The 15,000-nt window shown below is 40.1% G+C and overlaps 1 pseudogene; it reads left to right on the top strand.

Annotated features, from left to right (window-relative positions):
* The window catches only part of LOC138024301 (uncharacterized), a 56,980-nt pseudogene that overhangs the window by 29,703 nt on the left and 12,277 nt on the right, over window positions 1-15,000 (top strand).

Below are 15,000 nucleotides of genomic sequence, written 5' to 3'. Positions count from 1 at the left end.
ACCGGTGGCATGGGAACGCTTCGAATTCCCCTGAAAAATCTGAAAAAGAGCAACGTAAATATTTTCGCTATTGGTGTGGGAAGTAAAGTCAAGAAAGAAGAGCTTGAATTGATGGCTACGGAGCCCGTCAATGATCACGTGTTCTATGTGGCAAACATGCAGCAACTGCTGACACTTTTGCAGAAAATCGGTGACTCGTCGTGCAAGAGTAAGTACAGTTAACCCCCGCAAGTAAGAACCTATTTTTAAGAACCTGTTATCCTAAAATTTGTCAGTAAGACCACCAAAAATTTGAAACAGGTTGTTATTTTCTAAAATCTAAAAAAAGATATAGGTACACTTTGGCAAATAAGATCAATTGATTGCTGTTCTAAAGATTCTAGTCATCCTCCGAGTTTACTTATGATAGTCGGCGACCCTAAAAGCCGGAATGACGGAACGGCGGAACGGCCGAATGGCGGAATGGCGGAATGGCGGAACGGCGGAAAATGACCCCAAATCCTAAAAGACGGAATGACGGAAAATCACCCGAAATCCTAAAAGACGGAACGGCGGAAAATGACCCCAAATCCTAAAAGACGGAATGACGGAAAATCACCCCAAATCCTAAAAGACGGAATGACGGAAAATCACCCCAAATCCTAAAAGGGAAAAAAGGTACGGGTTTGCGAGACCCCCTTCCCGTGTAAAATAATTCTTTTGTTGTTGTTAAAAATTGGTTATCCTTCAGATTTTTACTATCAATTCTCGTATTACTTGTGTCACGCCGTCACTCCGTCACGCTGGGTAGACAAGAGGACAGACCACGGCTCTTGTAGATATCTAATCGTTGGAGCCGTTCATCAATAGTTATCACAGGTCAACCATTGTGAACGTGGTTCATATTGAAAGTTCCCGAACGCGAAGTGCTCGTGTAAATGGTTCATGGCTCATTCGTGAGTAATGCCTCGCTCTTGTGTTAGTTTTCATAGCAGTCGGGGAATTGCACGGGCACTCGAGCGAGCTCGGGAAAAACTTGCGCGTACGCAGTGTGAGTTCACGTCTTACATAAGTCGCAAACAAGCCGCGATACCATTTTCACGAGTGTCTTCGCGTCCTCCATAGGAGCCGAGCTCAAAACCCTCGTCTTACACAAGCCGCGACTTACTATAGCCTCGGCGCGGGTAAGACGTGAAATTGTTAAAATATACCATTTATACGGCAAGTTCGCATCTTAAATACCCCGCGGCTTGTGTAAGCCGTGGATTAATTATACAAATAGCCCTATAAGTTCCATTTTTTATAAAGTAAGCAGCTGTAACAACAGCTTGGACAGTTTGCTATCGGCCAGTGCAATAAGGCAATCACATTCAAAGTTGTAGTTACGTGCATGCGTGCGTGTTTCTGGCGCTTAATTGCCTGTAGGAGGCGCGGTGGCATTAGATGTTTACATCTCCTTTGTCGGTATTTTAATAGTAATTTTTCCTTTCCTTCATAACTTGGCTATTCCTCTTTTCTCAGAAATTGTAATTTTATGATAAATTGGAAATAAGACTACGTGTCGTCCAATTCGGTCTGTAATAATACTCGTGAAGAACAAATCAGACTCGCGCTGTGCGGTAGTCTAAATTGGACTCCACTCAGTCCTATTACCAATAATTATTAATGACCGTGGTAGAAAAACAATCTTCCAAAAGACAAGACATTTTCGCATAGTTTTCACTGCAAGTCATTTCTTGTTAAGGTTTGACGTCGAAACGTCAACAGTTGTGAACATGGTTTATATTGACAGTTCCGGATAATGTTAGTTATTGTTGAGATTATTTCCAGTTAATTTTAGGGCCAGGCGACGAATTGTTGATATTAATAGTTCCCGTTAATGTTAGTTACTTGTGATATAAATTCTAGTTGATTTATATTTTCGAATAATTGCTGCAGTTTCGCGCAAATTATGCAGTCAGAATTCAGGTGAAAAGTATACAGATGTACACAAGTTTTTAAAATAGCCAATTAAGCATGCTATTGTGGTTGATTGTTAGGGCAATAAGCGAGAAATAACTTCAGTCGTTTCGAGTTACATTAACTCTAACGTGGTGTTACTGGTATTCATGCGAAAAAAATTGGGTGATTTTCGATTTTGGATAATTCCGTCTTTTAGGATTTGGGGTGATTTTCCGTCATTCCGTCTTTTAGGATTTCGGGTGATTTTCCGCCGTTCCGTCTTTTAGGATTTCGGGTGATTTTCCGTCATTCCGTCTTTTAGGATTTGGGGTCATTTTCCGCCGTTCCGTCTTTTAGGGTTTCGGGTGATTTTCCGTCAGTCTGTCTTTTAGGATTTGGGGTCATTTTCCGCCGTTCCGCCATTCCGCCATTCCGCCGTTCCACCGTTCCGTCATTCCGGCTTTTAGGGTCGCCCTATGATAGTCATTTTTGTGAACTTTTAAATTCTGTATGATTTTATTCAAATTTTATATAAGGGGTTGGCGAAGACTGGTTGCGGCATAGGGGACGGAGGCCGAAATCCAATACATTCTGCTATCTACAACATGATTTTTTTCCTGAGAAAATAAGAACCTATTTAAGAACCTATATAGGTTTAGGAGAAAACAACACCATAGGAAAAAAAGGGCCCTCTCAGGCCCTCCCCCTCCTCGGCCCCTGTGGAGGTAATAAAACCTTGCGGAAAAACTCACCTTGTAATTGTTCACTTACCGAAAGAGCAGAATTTTGGCAACGGAAGAAAAGGAACGGCAATCAATTTTGTCATCATTTTAATGTGTAGAGTTAAATATGCTGTCCTACAAATACGCCATCTGGGTAATGGTGATGGTAATGAATTTATACAGCGCATTTTCTATTAATATATTCAAATGCGCTTTACAAGTAAGGGATCTATGGGTGAGATCGGACATTAGCATATATAGGCGCCGCTGGCAGCCGCTATCAGTCCATTAGCGATCTCACCCAGCACATAAATGAATGAGATGAGGCCTGACCACAACACCGGGAGCTCCATGCCCTACTCTTTACGAAGAGTGCGTGGGTTCTTTTACGTCCCACTGGGTTGTGAGCATTGAAAGGTTGTGAGACGGGGCCTACGGTTTATAGTCCGTATCCGAGAAGACTTGAAAGTCTTAGCCATTTGCGGATGTAACTACAAAGGCAGCACTTTCTCCTCAGTTATTTGAAGACCCTGAGTGTTGGTCCGGCCGTAGTCGAACTCACGACCTCCCGCATGACAGCCCGATGCTCAACCAACTGAGCCACCAGAGCGCGGGTTTAAGAACAAGACGTCTTAAATAATGTGTAAAGTTGAAGACGTCGCCCTAAAGAATCGATGGTTGATAACGATGTAGTATTTCTTCATTTGTAGAGTACAAGTGTAAATACGTGACGTGTGAGTACAGTGAGTGGTCGTCGTGGTCTAGCTCATGTGGAACTGGGATGAGGAGGAGGAAAACGCTGACCAAACAAACTGAACTCATCAAAGAGCAGCAAGGCGGCTGCTCCGGTCTCCCAACAACATGCGACAGAGAATTACTGGAAACTAAGAGTACTATATGTAAGTGACTATGATTGGTGATGTCGCATGGAGTCTGTCACCATCGATCAAGCTGCAGTTTCTTTTTTTCTTTTTTTTTTCTTCACTGTTGCTGCATTAAGAGTTTGGACTTTAGCTTAACTGCTGAGTACCCTGCCACTAATCTGCACGAGAATAAATCTTATTGTATACTGACTTGTTCGTATTCTTCCAAGAACGTCGCCGAATGCTAACTAGGCCGGCCAAGTACTCTGAGCGAAAGGATGTACACGCCGGATTGCTTCCACGGGACTCTTATTAGAAAATTGACTTCGCCTTTGTTTTTTATCCAGCATAGAGTTGTAAATCTTAAGCATTTTTGACGGGAAAAATTCAAGCCTGTGTTGGCATTTTATCGTGTTTTAGTAATTGACCTCAACCGGGTCTAGGATGTCAAACCGACTCCTGTTTTTTTTCAAAATATGACTGACCATTCATGAATATTTTAAATCTCTTTCTTTGATGGATTGCAATGGCAACATTAAATATTGTCATTCGCTTCTCCCTGTTTACCAGGTCCTTGCAAGCTCGTGACCTGCTCGTGGAATGCCTGGGGAGACTGGTCAGCCACCTGTGGTCGAATGACTCGACAGCGGACAAGCAAAGTCAATCATCACGTGGTCAACCGACCAAACTGTAACGGCCTTCAAACTACATGTCCCGCACCACAGACCCAATCTAAGGTGGTTTCGTGTGAGTTCCTTACTTTCCTTCTTTTACTCTATAATTAAGTCATTCTGAAGTTTCTTCTTGGACAAGTTATCGGAGTTGACTTTTATACTGTTTTCCTTGGGCAATTAATAAATGTAATGATGTACAATCCCCATTCTAACTTGACCTAATAATGCCATTTCTTCATTTTTGTTTGAGTAAAACCAGGAATGAAAGTTAGTAAGAACGATCATCGGAATTGGATGCACGCGCAACTCAAGCAGTAGCAAGCAAACCTGAAAACATTCAGGCTTAAACAGGATTCGAACCGGTTTGAGCGAAGACGAAGACTACGGCATACAGAAAAGGCTCTTTTGTTACGCAAAATGAAGTTTGAGCTTACCATCTTCGAGTCGGTATTTTTGGTCCTGCAAAGGTCTTTTTGCTGATATTTTCAAATTTCTGACAAAAGTACTGAAGTAAGCTCTCTATTGAGATTACCGCGAAATTGCCTTAAATGTCTTGTGCCAATTTCTCAACCGATAAGAAGCGAAACCAAACTAACAGAGGCTTTTCATTCATGGGTGCGTTTTCTTATGTTCTGAGCAAGTTACGTGATCAGAAGTGCTTCTTATTCTTGGCTCATCGTGGTCTTTACGCTAACTGTTGGCATTCCGAAAGCAAACTAGACGTTATCTATTGTTGGAACAAGAAATGAGTTTATCTCAGCTGAATGGTTACGTCATATGCTACTTAGAAATTAACGTTCATCCATTTTCCTTCCTTTTATTTACTTCGATTTTTCCTTTTGAGTTCACGTAGTATTTTAACATTCTAGAAAACGTTCAGTAAAAGCCTTTAACTCAGCATTTGGAAAGAACAAAAAATTACAACGAAAGAGCTTTAATTAAGTGGCAGTGTAAAGTTAAACTGATTAACTGTTTGATTTTTGCTGTTAGCTCCCCACACATTTCAATTTCTTACATAGGAAGCTGGTGAAAGATTTGTCTACAAATGCCACTAATTGGATGCGCACGGATTTCAACAAGGGTCACGAGACCTTTATACTAATAGACCCTTTATTTTCACACGATGATGTTTAAAGCGGAATATCTTGTGGTGTCGTGCACAAATGAAATTAAATGAAATGAATACATATTAAATCATGTTGGTTTTTGAGGAGAGAGGAAAACCGGAGTACCCGGGAAAAACCTTTCGGAGCAGAGTAGAGAACCAACAAACTCAGCCCACATATGAGACAGGATCTGAGAATCGAATCCGGGCTACATTGGTTGGAGGCGAATGCTCTCACCACTGCGCTATCCCTGCTCCGAGTTCAGGGGTGGTTGGCGATCCTATGTCCCACTTCATTTCGTCCGGTTCCGTTCCATTCCTCGTTTTCTCACAGTTTTATACTCTCCTATTAGTTTGTTCAATGAATACTCAACCTGAGATCCAAACTGCTAAACAGTCAGACAGACAGTCTTGTTCTTTAAAATTTTAGGCTGTAAGGTGGATTTCGGAGTAATTATGGACGAGTCAGGCAGCATCAGGGTACCGGACTTCAGACGACAAAAGGAGTTTGTAGCAGCTCTGGCCAAAAGCTTCAACAACTTTGGCCCCAATGGAGTGCGGATGGGTCTGATAACTTTCAGCAGTGGTGCTAACATTGATATCAAATTGAACCAATACTCCGAAAAGTATGGTTTCATGGCTGCTGTGAGAAACGTGAGGCAAACAGGTGAAAGATCTGAAGAAGAATGTTTTAGAGAGATTCAAGAGATTTAACACTGCATTGGCCGTATTTATACTAGAGGACGTCTAAGACGTCCAGACGAATTAAACGTCTGGCCGTAAGTGCGACTAATATAAATACGGGACGCACTTAACTTCGACTGCTAGAAATCAAATTCACAATTTCTTCAAAAGATACTGAGATTCAATCACCATAGAGACTGTGTGCACTTTATTGCTAAGTGCGCCCCAGTTTAGTGCTTCTGGTCTTTAAACTAGACGGCTTGGACGTCTTGAGACGTTTAATTCGTCTGGGGCCAATTGTTCGAAGGATGGATAGCCGCCATTCACTGGATAAATCACTATCCAATAGATAACTCAATTGGTTTTGCTACTGTTTATCCGCTGGATAGTGATTTATTCATTGGATAAGGTTATCCACCTTTTGAACAACCGAGGCCTGACGTTTAATGCGTCGACCTTATTTCCCGTTTTTATACTAGTCGTCTAAGACGTCTAGAGATGTCTTAGACGTCCTCTAGTATAAATACGGCCATTTACAACAAACGGCAAAACAAATATCTGCGTTTTGCTCAAAATCAAGAAAAAGTTTATTATTTTGGTTCCAATCTTGCCTTTTGGCTGCAATTACCAAGTAATTTATTAAACAATGCAAAAAATGCAGAAAATAGATCAGAAACGTATCTTATACCACTTGCTGTTTCACGTACAAAGGATGCTAACTCTCTCTGAAAACGTTTTCTATCAACAACATTTCTTCAGAGGTTTGGCAGAAAATAAGCGTAGATAAATTATAACTTGTGACTTTAGTTGGTTTGATCGAAACCACGAGAAAACATAAGACCAACAATCCAATATCTGAGAGTAGTATATGTCAAACCATTGAAAAGTGTTCTCTGTTCCAAAATACGTATACTCTTCCAAGACTTCCTCGGCCAGTTGGGTTTATGCAAGAATTAAGAGAACGTGGCGTAAGAGACTAAAGAGCGAATCCGTTTTTCCGTAATTTCGCGAGTGCGTAGATCTGTACTATTTTACGATTGACATCGAAATGATCGATAGAAGGGGAATTTTTCATAATGCAATTTTTCCACTATTACATTTCATCTTAACGTCTAGAGAACTCGCAACATATGAGAGCGTAATACATGTTCAAAGGATTGTCCCGTTGTCGATCGTCTCGTTGGCGTCTTTATCTTGAGTGGCCCGAACGTTCTTAAATAGAGAGTTCCTTAAATTGTTCGGAAGAAAATCAAGACTTTTTTTTCTTTGTTACAAATCTAGGTGGGAATACTAACACTGATCAAGCTCTGAATCTCGCCAGGACACGATTCTTCACTTTGTCTAATGGAGCAAGATCGGGCGTTAGCAAAGTAAGTTTACTATAGCACAGTATGGTTAAAAATTCTGGATTCAAATTCTTAACGATGATTTATGTTGATCTCCGATCGCCTTTTAAGAGCAATTCCGTCAATTCTGGTTTGCCCAGTACTTTCATTTTTTACCCTTTGTTATTTTTAATTTTTTGACAAACGTACAGGGAAGATTACAATATGAAAAAAGAAAAATACAATGACACTTCTACGTATATCTATCCCGTGGCCGGCGTGGACATAGTATGTACATGAGACGTGAAACATGCGCAAACTTAATAACATGTATTCAAATTTTGTAAAAGGCAGAGCTTACAAACTAAGCGGAATGCTGTCAAGCACCATTAGCTCCTCTTTCATTTAATAAAATGGCTTATTCTTTAATAAAATTGAAACAAATATAACAAAATTGTTTCTCACTCAAAAATATAGGCAAGCTAATTTTTTTTTAAATGGTTACATCCCTAAAATCTGCAAGAAATACACTTTGTTTCAATTTTACTAAAGCATTAATCTCTTAATTTTATTTTTATTATGTTTGTTAGTATTCCTTTAAGTTTGTAAGCTTTGTCTATTATAAAATTTGTATGTCGTTTTATGTCAGTGTATCCGTGTTCCTAATTAATTATTTGTATGCAAGTTATTAAGTTTGTACGCCCCTCATTAAGTTCGAAGTTCAAGTTTGCTTGTGCTCTATTCACTTTGCATGCAAATTATCAAGTTTGTAGGCGTTTTGTGTCCATACCGGCCACGATATATCTAGCACTAGATAAAACATTTCTTTTTCAGCACGATGTAGTAATGAAACAAACTAGACTTAAGCACGCGGCGAAGGCTGACCGTAGAATGCCGCACTCGCTTAACGGACGCAAAATACATAACGAGGTCACGTGGCACTCCTAGCGCTTGCCAACCTCCACCAGGCCTCCGCTATGCGCCGGAAAAAAAATAGCTCTTTATGCTAGTGAGGATTATCCCAAATTACATTTTCCGGTCCAGCTATCCAAATAGCTCACTTTGCATTGGATAAATCTGTCGTTACATTATGGTCCACGATCCGCACTGTTTGTTTACCTTTGCGTCCCCACAAATAATTTCATAAACGCTCGCACTTTTAATCTTGACCCACGCTATCACTCTTTCCCGATGTCAGCTGTAAGCGGGAGAAGGTTCGTGTATATAACTCACTGGGATACGTCAGTTTTGCCTGCGTTATACGTCCAATCGTTTTAACATTGGGAAGAATATTATTGTTTCTCTTGCTTTTGAAACCACGACATTGACTCAAAATCAAAGTGTCCATTTTTAAACAAAAGAAGAAGGTCTTTTATAGGCTCGATTTCCGCCTCTCACGCGAGTTCGGGTATCCTCCCCGAGAAGAAATGGCTGGACTCTCGAGCTATATTCGAGCCTAGGTCTAATATCGCTTTGAACCTAGCGTTTTCAATTCGCCTAAAAGAATACCACCTTGTATCCGTTTTTCATTGATACTACTCCTAAAAAATGATAATGAAAAAACCACAGATACCCCAAACTAAGTCTGAGCCAATGTATGTTCTTATTGTTTATTCAGTAAGAACTTTTTCATTTTACGACAAATCACGGGGTCATTTTATTTCTGTTCGAATTCTTTTCGTTTGTAGATGGCACTGGTTATTACAGACGGATCCAGCACCGGTGGAATTGACAAACTTCGTGCTGCTGTCAAAGAACTCAAAAGAATGAAAGTGAACATCATTGCAATTGGTGTTGGTCCAAACTTTAACCGCCAAGAATTGGAGATAATAGCTTCGGATCCTATAGCTTCTCACGCGTTTTTCGTTCCCAACGTTGCTAGATTAAATAACTTTCTTCAAACTGTGGCGAAATTTTCTTGTCAGGGTAAGACCCAAAACAACTCTTAGACTTTTCTTAGTCGGCAACTTTCCCAGACAGGGGTGTAGCTACTGGGAACTTACGGGAAGGCCAAGGGGGTCCGCCCGTGCCAATTGTAATGAATAACGGGTTTATACGAGTACGCCCTGAGCATGCGCGCCTCAAATACGTCGTTTCAAGCCACATGCGCCTGATTGATTTGTAGTTTCTGTTGTCCTCGTGTTCTCCTTACTCTTAAAGTGTCCCATCGCAGCTGACCTTATGAAATTTGAAGGCGAACAACGAAAGCTTTGTGAAATACGTTAGTAACTCGTTAGTGTCTGGGTTGGGGCCACCGTCGGTGCAACATTTTTAGATTATACCAATTTATAATATCTACTATAAAAAAGAAAATGTAAAGTTAAATTCTCCAGTAAAATGTGTCCGGCTTGGCTATGATGTATCAAAACGACTATTGGTGTAGTAGGAGGTTACGTCTCAGTTAGCAAAAATGCCATAAGTTGAAGGGGACTTTGCTCGAGTGCGGGATATGTAGATTCAGTTGAGGATGTTGATTTGGTTTTCTTAGTTTCCAGTTAATCAAAAGTGAATGTTAAGTGTCATTCACATGTTTTACGAAGATAATGGAAACCGATTAATTAAGAGTATACCAATGAACTTAGATAATAATAACAATGATTAGCCTAAATCTGTATAATAATAATAATAATAATAATAATAATAATAATAATAATAATTAGCCTATGTCTTAGTTTAGGTACAGCTTGATGGATTTTGTCTTAATTGACTGACTTAGCCGAGCTAAATTATGCAACACAACATAGGCTTCACGCTAACGGTGCAAGTAAACTTGCCTTAACTGGTTAGGAGCTCGCCATGGTGTTGGTTTGAGCTTAGTGGACAATGAGATAGGCCACTTTCAAAAACTCTTTGTTTTTTCTCTTTGGACTTACAATGGTCCCGAGAAAAAATAAAAACAATGCTCAGTTTATTCAAAGTTTTGGAGGGCAAAATAGGAGTATTATGGTATTTTTGAAAGTGTCCTTTTGGAGAAGTGCTTCAATAATATATAACGATGATGACGATGTATATGATGATGATGACGACGATGACGATCAACCTAGTTCCCAGGGTAGATACCCTGGAAACGAGGTTGGATAACGATGAAGATGATGAGAATGATAATGATAAGTGTCACTTTATTAAAGCCTAAGGCTTATCTAGTCGAGCATAAGCGATCAACTAATTGGAGAGAATGTAAAAAAGCAAGTTTAAGTAAATCAAATTAGAAATGTTGGTTTATGGTGAGATGAAAAACAGAGTACTCGAGAAACGAACCCGTTGAAATTAATTTCGCAAATGATGACGCCGAGTCCAGGTGAAGAAAGAAAGCACTTGTATTCTGCAGCATGCATCTCAGTCAGAGCAACTATCAATCAAATACAATCTCAATAATAATTACGAACGTACGGTAGGCGAATCTAGAATGTTACGTGTATTACACTATTTTCTATTTACAATTCAGTAGCAAACGCCGACTCAACATCAATATGATCTAAAATTCATCTTATATTCCCTAATTTTACACTACACCGAGAATCAAGCTCAGGATACATTGGTTGATTCCCTGGTAGAAAAGGACTCTTTTCTTTTGCGTTCGCTTGGCTGACGAGTGCGGGAAAAGAGACCTGACTTTGATCCAACCACCGTCCACAAACTTGGACGGCACTCTTCTAACCGCATGCCCCATGATGTGTTTGCTGACTGTGAATTGAACACGCTGTGTCCCGCGCATTCCTTTATAGCAATTCCGCTGTTGTTAAGTGAGCCCACATAACATGAAGTACCACGTGATGATTTAGTCACTACGTAATAATTAACGCGCATGCTCAACACAGTTAGTTTCGACCCACGGCAGAGGTCTCTTTTATCTTACTCATCAGCCCAGCGAAAGCAAAATAGAAAAAAAAAAAAAACAAACAATCAAAAATTATACAGTTGGTTTAAAATACAATATAGGTTCACAACGATATGGTCGAAGTAACCTGGTCACCAAATAAAGAGTATAAGTATGTCGATACGAGATGATACAAAACCAATTAGCGAAAAGAGTGAGGTGGCTGTTAATCATCGTCATTCTCTTTTATGTTTTTAGTTTTCAAGTGTCAATACGTGACATGTGACTACAGCGTTTGGTCTTCGTGGTCCACATCATGTGGCAGAAACATGAAAAGAAAAAGAACACTGACCAACGAAACTGAACACATGATAGAACAGCAAGGAGGATGCTCTGGTTGGCAAACCACGTGTAACAAGGAAATACTGGAAACCAAGGAGTCCAATTGTGAGTATTTTCAACGACACGTGTGGAATCCATTTTAAAAACCTGAATGCAAATAGAAGTTATTTCTAAAATGACCACTCCCCATAGGGGCTTTTTAGGGTCAATGAAACACAATTAACGAAACGACAGAAGAACAACAACAACAACAACAATTGTTAAAAACCCCAACTGATCCGAATCAAACCAGTTCGTTATTTACAAGTGCTTCTGAGAAGTTGAACCGGGGGCTACGTAATACCAGGATCAAATTAAACTAGTGGTCAGAAACCTGATCTCCGGATCTCAAGGTAAGTACCCTAATCACTAGGTTACACTGCCCCTATTTGAATAACCGTAGGCCTTTATTTATAAAAAAAAACATTGTAAGGCACTTGACAATCAATAATGCTTGGTTTAACCTTTTTTTTACAAGGAGATGCGTGAAGGAGTAACCGTTTAATACTTTTCTCCCCTTTTATAATAACGAATTTGTAACTCAAACGCCAATTTGCGTAAAATAGCATGAAAGTTTGGTACCTTACTATGCTTCATTGAAGCATCAAAAACTACTAACTGGTAAGCCATTTCACTCTAAAGTAGAGAGAAATGGTCAGATATTGCTTGTCTTACTACAAAAAGCCCAGCTATAGCTGAAATACCTGCGTCGCGTTACCGAGAGCTCGGCCTTTTGAGTTTGCCGACATCACAAGACTGACTTTTAGTGTGTTTCACAGACAAAAACTGGATCTGGGCAAACCTGGGTATAGTCCAGAACATGTGATTGGACGCTTGAGGGCCTCCACAAGTTATTTCGCTCATAGTTTAGAAACTATTAGTTCTTTTTTTCCTTCGTAGAACACGTAATACACAAGGGCTTTGTAATTTAACTTTCGACAGGTCCTTGTAAAACTGTGAAATGTACTTGGAACCCGTGGACAGAATGGTCGGCGACTTGTGGAGTAGCTGAAAGGAACAGGTCGATCCAGATATCTAGTGTTACAGTACAAAGGCCAGACTGTTCTGGTCTGCCACAGACCTGCACGCAGCCACCCCAAAAGGAAACTAGGAAGACCATGTGTACCTGTCTGACAGTCCAGTGTGTATGGAATCAATGGAGCGATTGGTCGGCTACTTGTGGCAGAGCTTCACGAAGTCGAACTATGCGGTAAGTTAAACTTCAGGTCTGATTCATCTGGTTATTTGTACCAGAGTGGGGAAGGCGCAGTGGTTAGAGCACTCGCCAGTGTGACCCTGGTGTGATTCCCAGACTCGGCGTCTTATGTTGGTTGAGTTTGTTGCCGAGAGGCATTTCTCCGGGTAGTCTGGTTTTCCCCTCTCCTCAAAATCATCATTTGATTTGTGTTGATTTGGGGTTACAGTGTTACGAGGGCCACCCTAATTAACTTTGTGTTAGCTACCTAGTGCCACCCTCTTTCCACGTTGTTCATTGTTTCAGAGACGGAGTACTCCGTTTTGACTCCGAACTGCTAAGAACAGACCAATTTCGATATATTAAAATTCATTCCTAAACAAAAGGCATCGTCTTGAGGCTCTAGGGAATAAAGATAAGGATTAATTTGTGAGAGTTTATTCTCCAGAGCCTCGAGATGATGCCTTTTGTTTAGGACTGAATTTTTATATATCGAAAGTGGGGTTTTTTCGACTTATTACAAGACAAATACGATCATCATGGGAGAAAACCACTACTGTCTTAAATAGATGTGTACTTAAAGGTGATGAGTCGGGAACACTAGTAAAAAGAATCCGAGGTCTCCTTTGGAGACGCCAAAACTTTGACTCTTTGATTTCTAGTTCGAATGCACTACCGCTGAGCTATCTAGAAGGTCATAGGAACTGTAGACCATTCAAGTATGTAAGGGTGACAACTCAGGTATCCCGCTTTCAACTGCCAGGACTAAAGTTGTATGAAGAGTGCATTCCCGCAAGTACAGTGAAAAGACACTGAAATGTTAACCCCTGTAAATGAATGAAGAAATGTATGTCTTCCTCGATGGTTACTCGGGAGTACTCGAAGAAAATTTGAGTCCTCCTTCGCAAACGTCAAACCTATCTTCCGACTACAAGATTGGATGATTTACAACCGAGCTATTCTAGACTCGCGTGAGCCATGTCATTAAACTGGGTTCAAGTGACATTAAAGAGAAAACATTAAAATTGCCGTAAGGGATGGACAAAATGGGGAGCTTTAGCACGCGCGGTTTTGAGACGCGGACGGCAACCGGAATTGAGCTATTTTCCATTTTAGCTTGTCTTCACACAACCACATTTACATTGCCAAGTGTGATATCTTTTTTCCATTAGAGATTATTAGTATGAAATCTGGGAGACGCCACTGTCCTGGCACGCAAAATATTTTCTTCTCGTTGCCGCCCACGTCTCAGAAACGCGCTTGCTTCACCTCCCTAATACGATATAATTGGAGTCTGACGCTTACCCTTTTTTGTAAGGTTAAACACAACGTTATAATTAACAGTAACTAAAGCAAGACGTTTCAATCCAAAAAAAATAAGTCAAAAAAAGTCATCGTCCATTTATTTTTTATCGAGGGACAATCATTTTGCCCTGATATACTGCAAATGAGGAATAAAATTGCCAAAATGATGCATTTGTGCGATTGTAATGAAAGAGAAACAAGTAAGTAGACATTCGGAAAGTCAGAGGTTTGTTTGCTGTGGGGAGAAGTCGGACCCTTTTTCCTGTGGGCCGAACTTTTTTCCATTTTTTAACTGGCTGTCGTCTTCCTCTATAAGTAAAGTTGATGATGATGACATTGTTGTTGTTGATGTTGTTGATAATGACGATGATGATGACGATGATGATGATGATGATGATGACGACGACGGTGACGATGATGATGATAATAATGATTATGATGACGATGATTGTAGAATACCAGGATCAGATTCAACTACAAGAGCCGGATTAAACACAACAAAAGTCTTTCATGTCAAACACCGCTCTCACGCTTCCGTTTTACTCTACATTCTTCACGTACGAATTTCCGAATTATAGCAACACACTGTTTATGTAACCTACACGAAACATCCTACGATGATGATGATGATGTTTACTATAATTATAGTCCCAATCGAAAGAAATCTACTCTTCACTAATTTATAAAATTACGGGTTAAGACTAATCATCTCTTTTTATACTATTATCAGAATTGCTGTAACGCTAAGTTTATCTTTAGTCAGATGACCTCATTTTTTGGTGGAGTTGATATTTGAAGTAATTGCACTTAAACTTATGTGTGCGAAAGCGTGTACGTACGGTGAGGATAAAAGTTAGAAGGCTTACAAAGGAAAACCAGGTGTTGCAAAATTGATAAGAAGGGGGTTCGAGAGTGAAATCTCCAGTTCCCGGTTGTTCGAAAGCCGATTACCGTAATCCAGGATTAGTGTGAACTTTTGTTTCACGTTTTCAACTTTTTGGTGAAAGTT

Source organism: Montipora capricornis, chromosome 11 (assembly GCF_036669925.1).
Source record: "Montipora capricornis isolate CH-2021 chromosome 11, ASM3666992v2, whole genome shotgun sequence".
NCBI lineage: Eukaryota > Metazoa > Cnidaria > Anthozoa > Scleractinia > Acroporidae > Montipora > Montipora capricornis.
The sequence above is the reverse complement of the archived record's forward strand: the minus strand, read 5'-3'. Positions and strand labels throughout refer to the sequence as shown.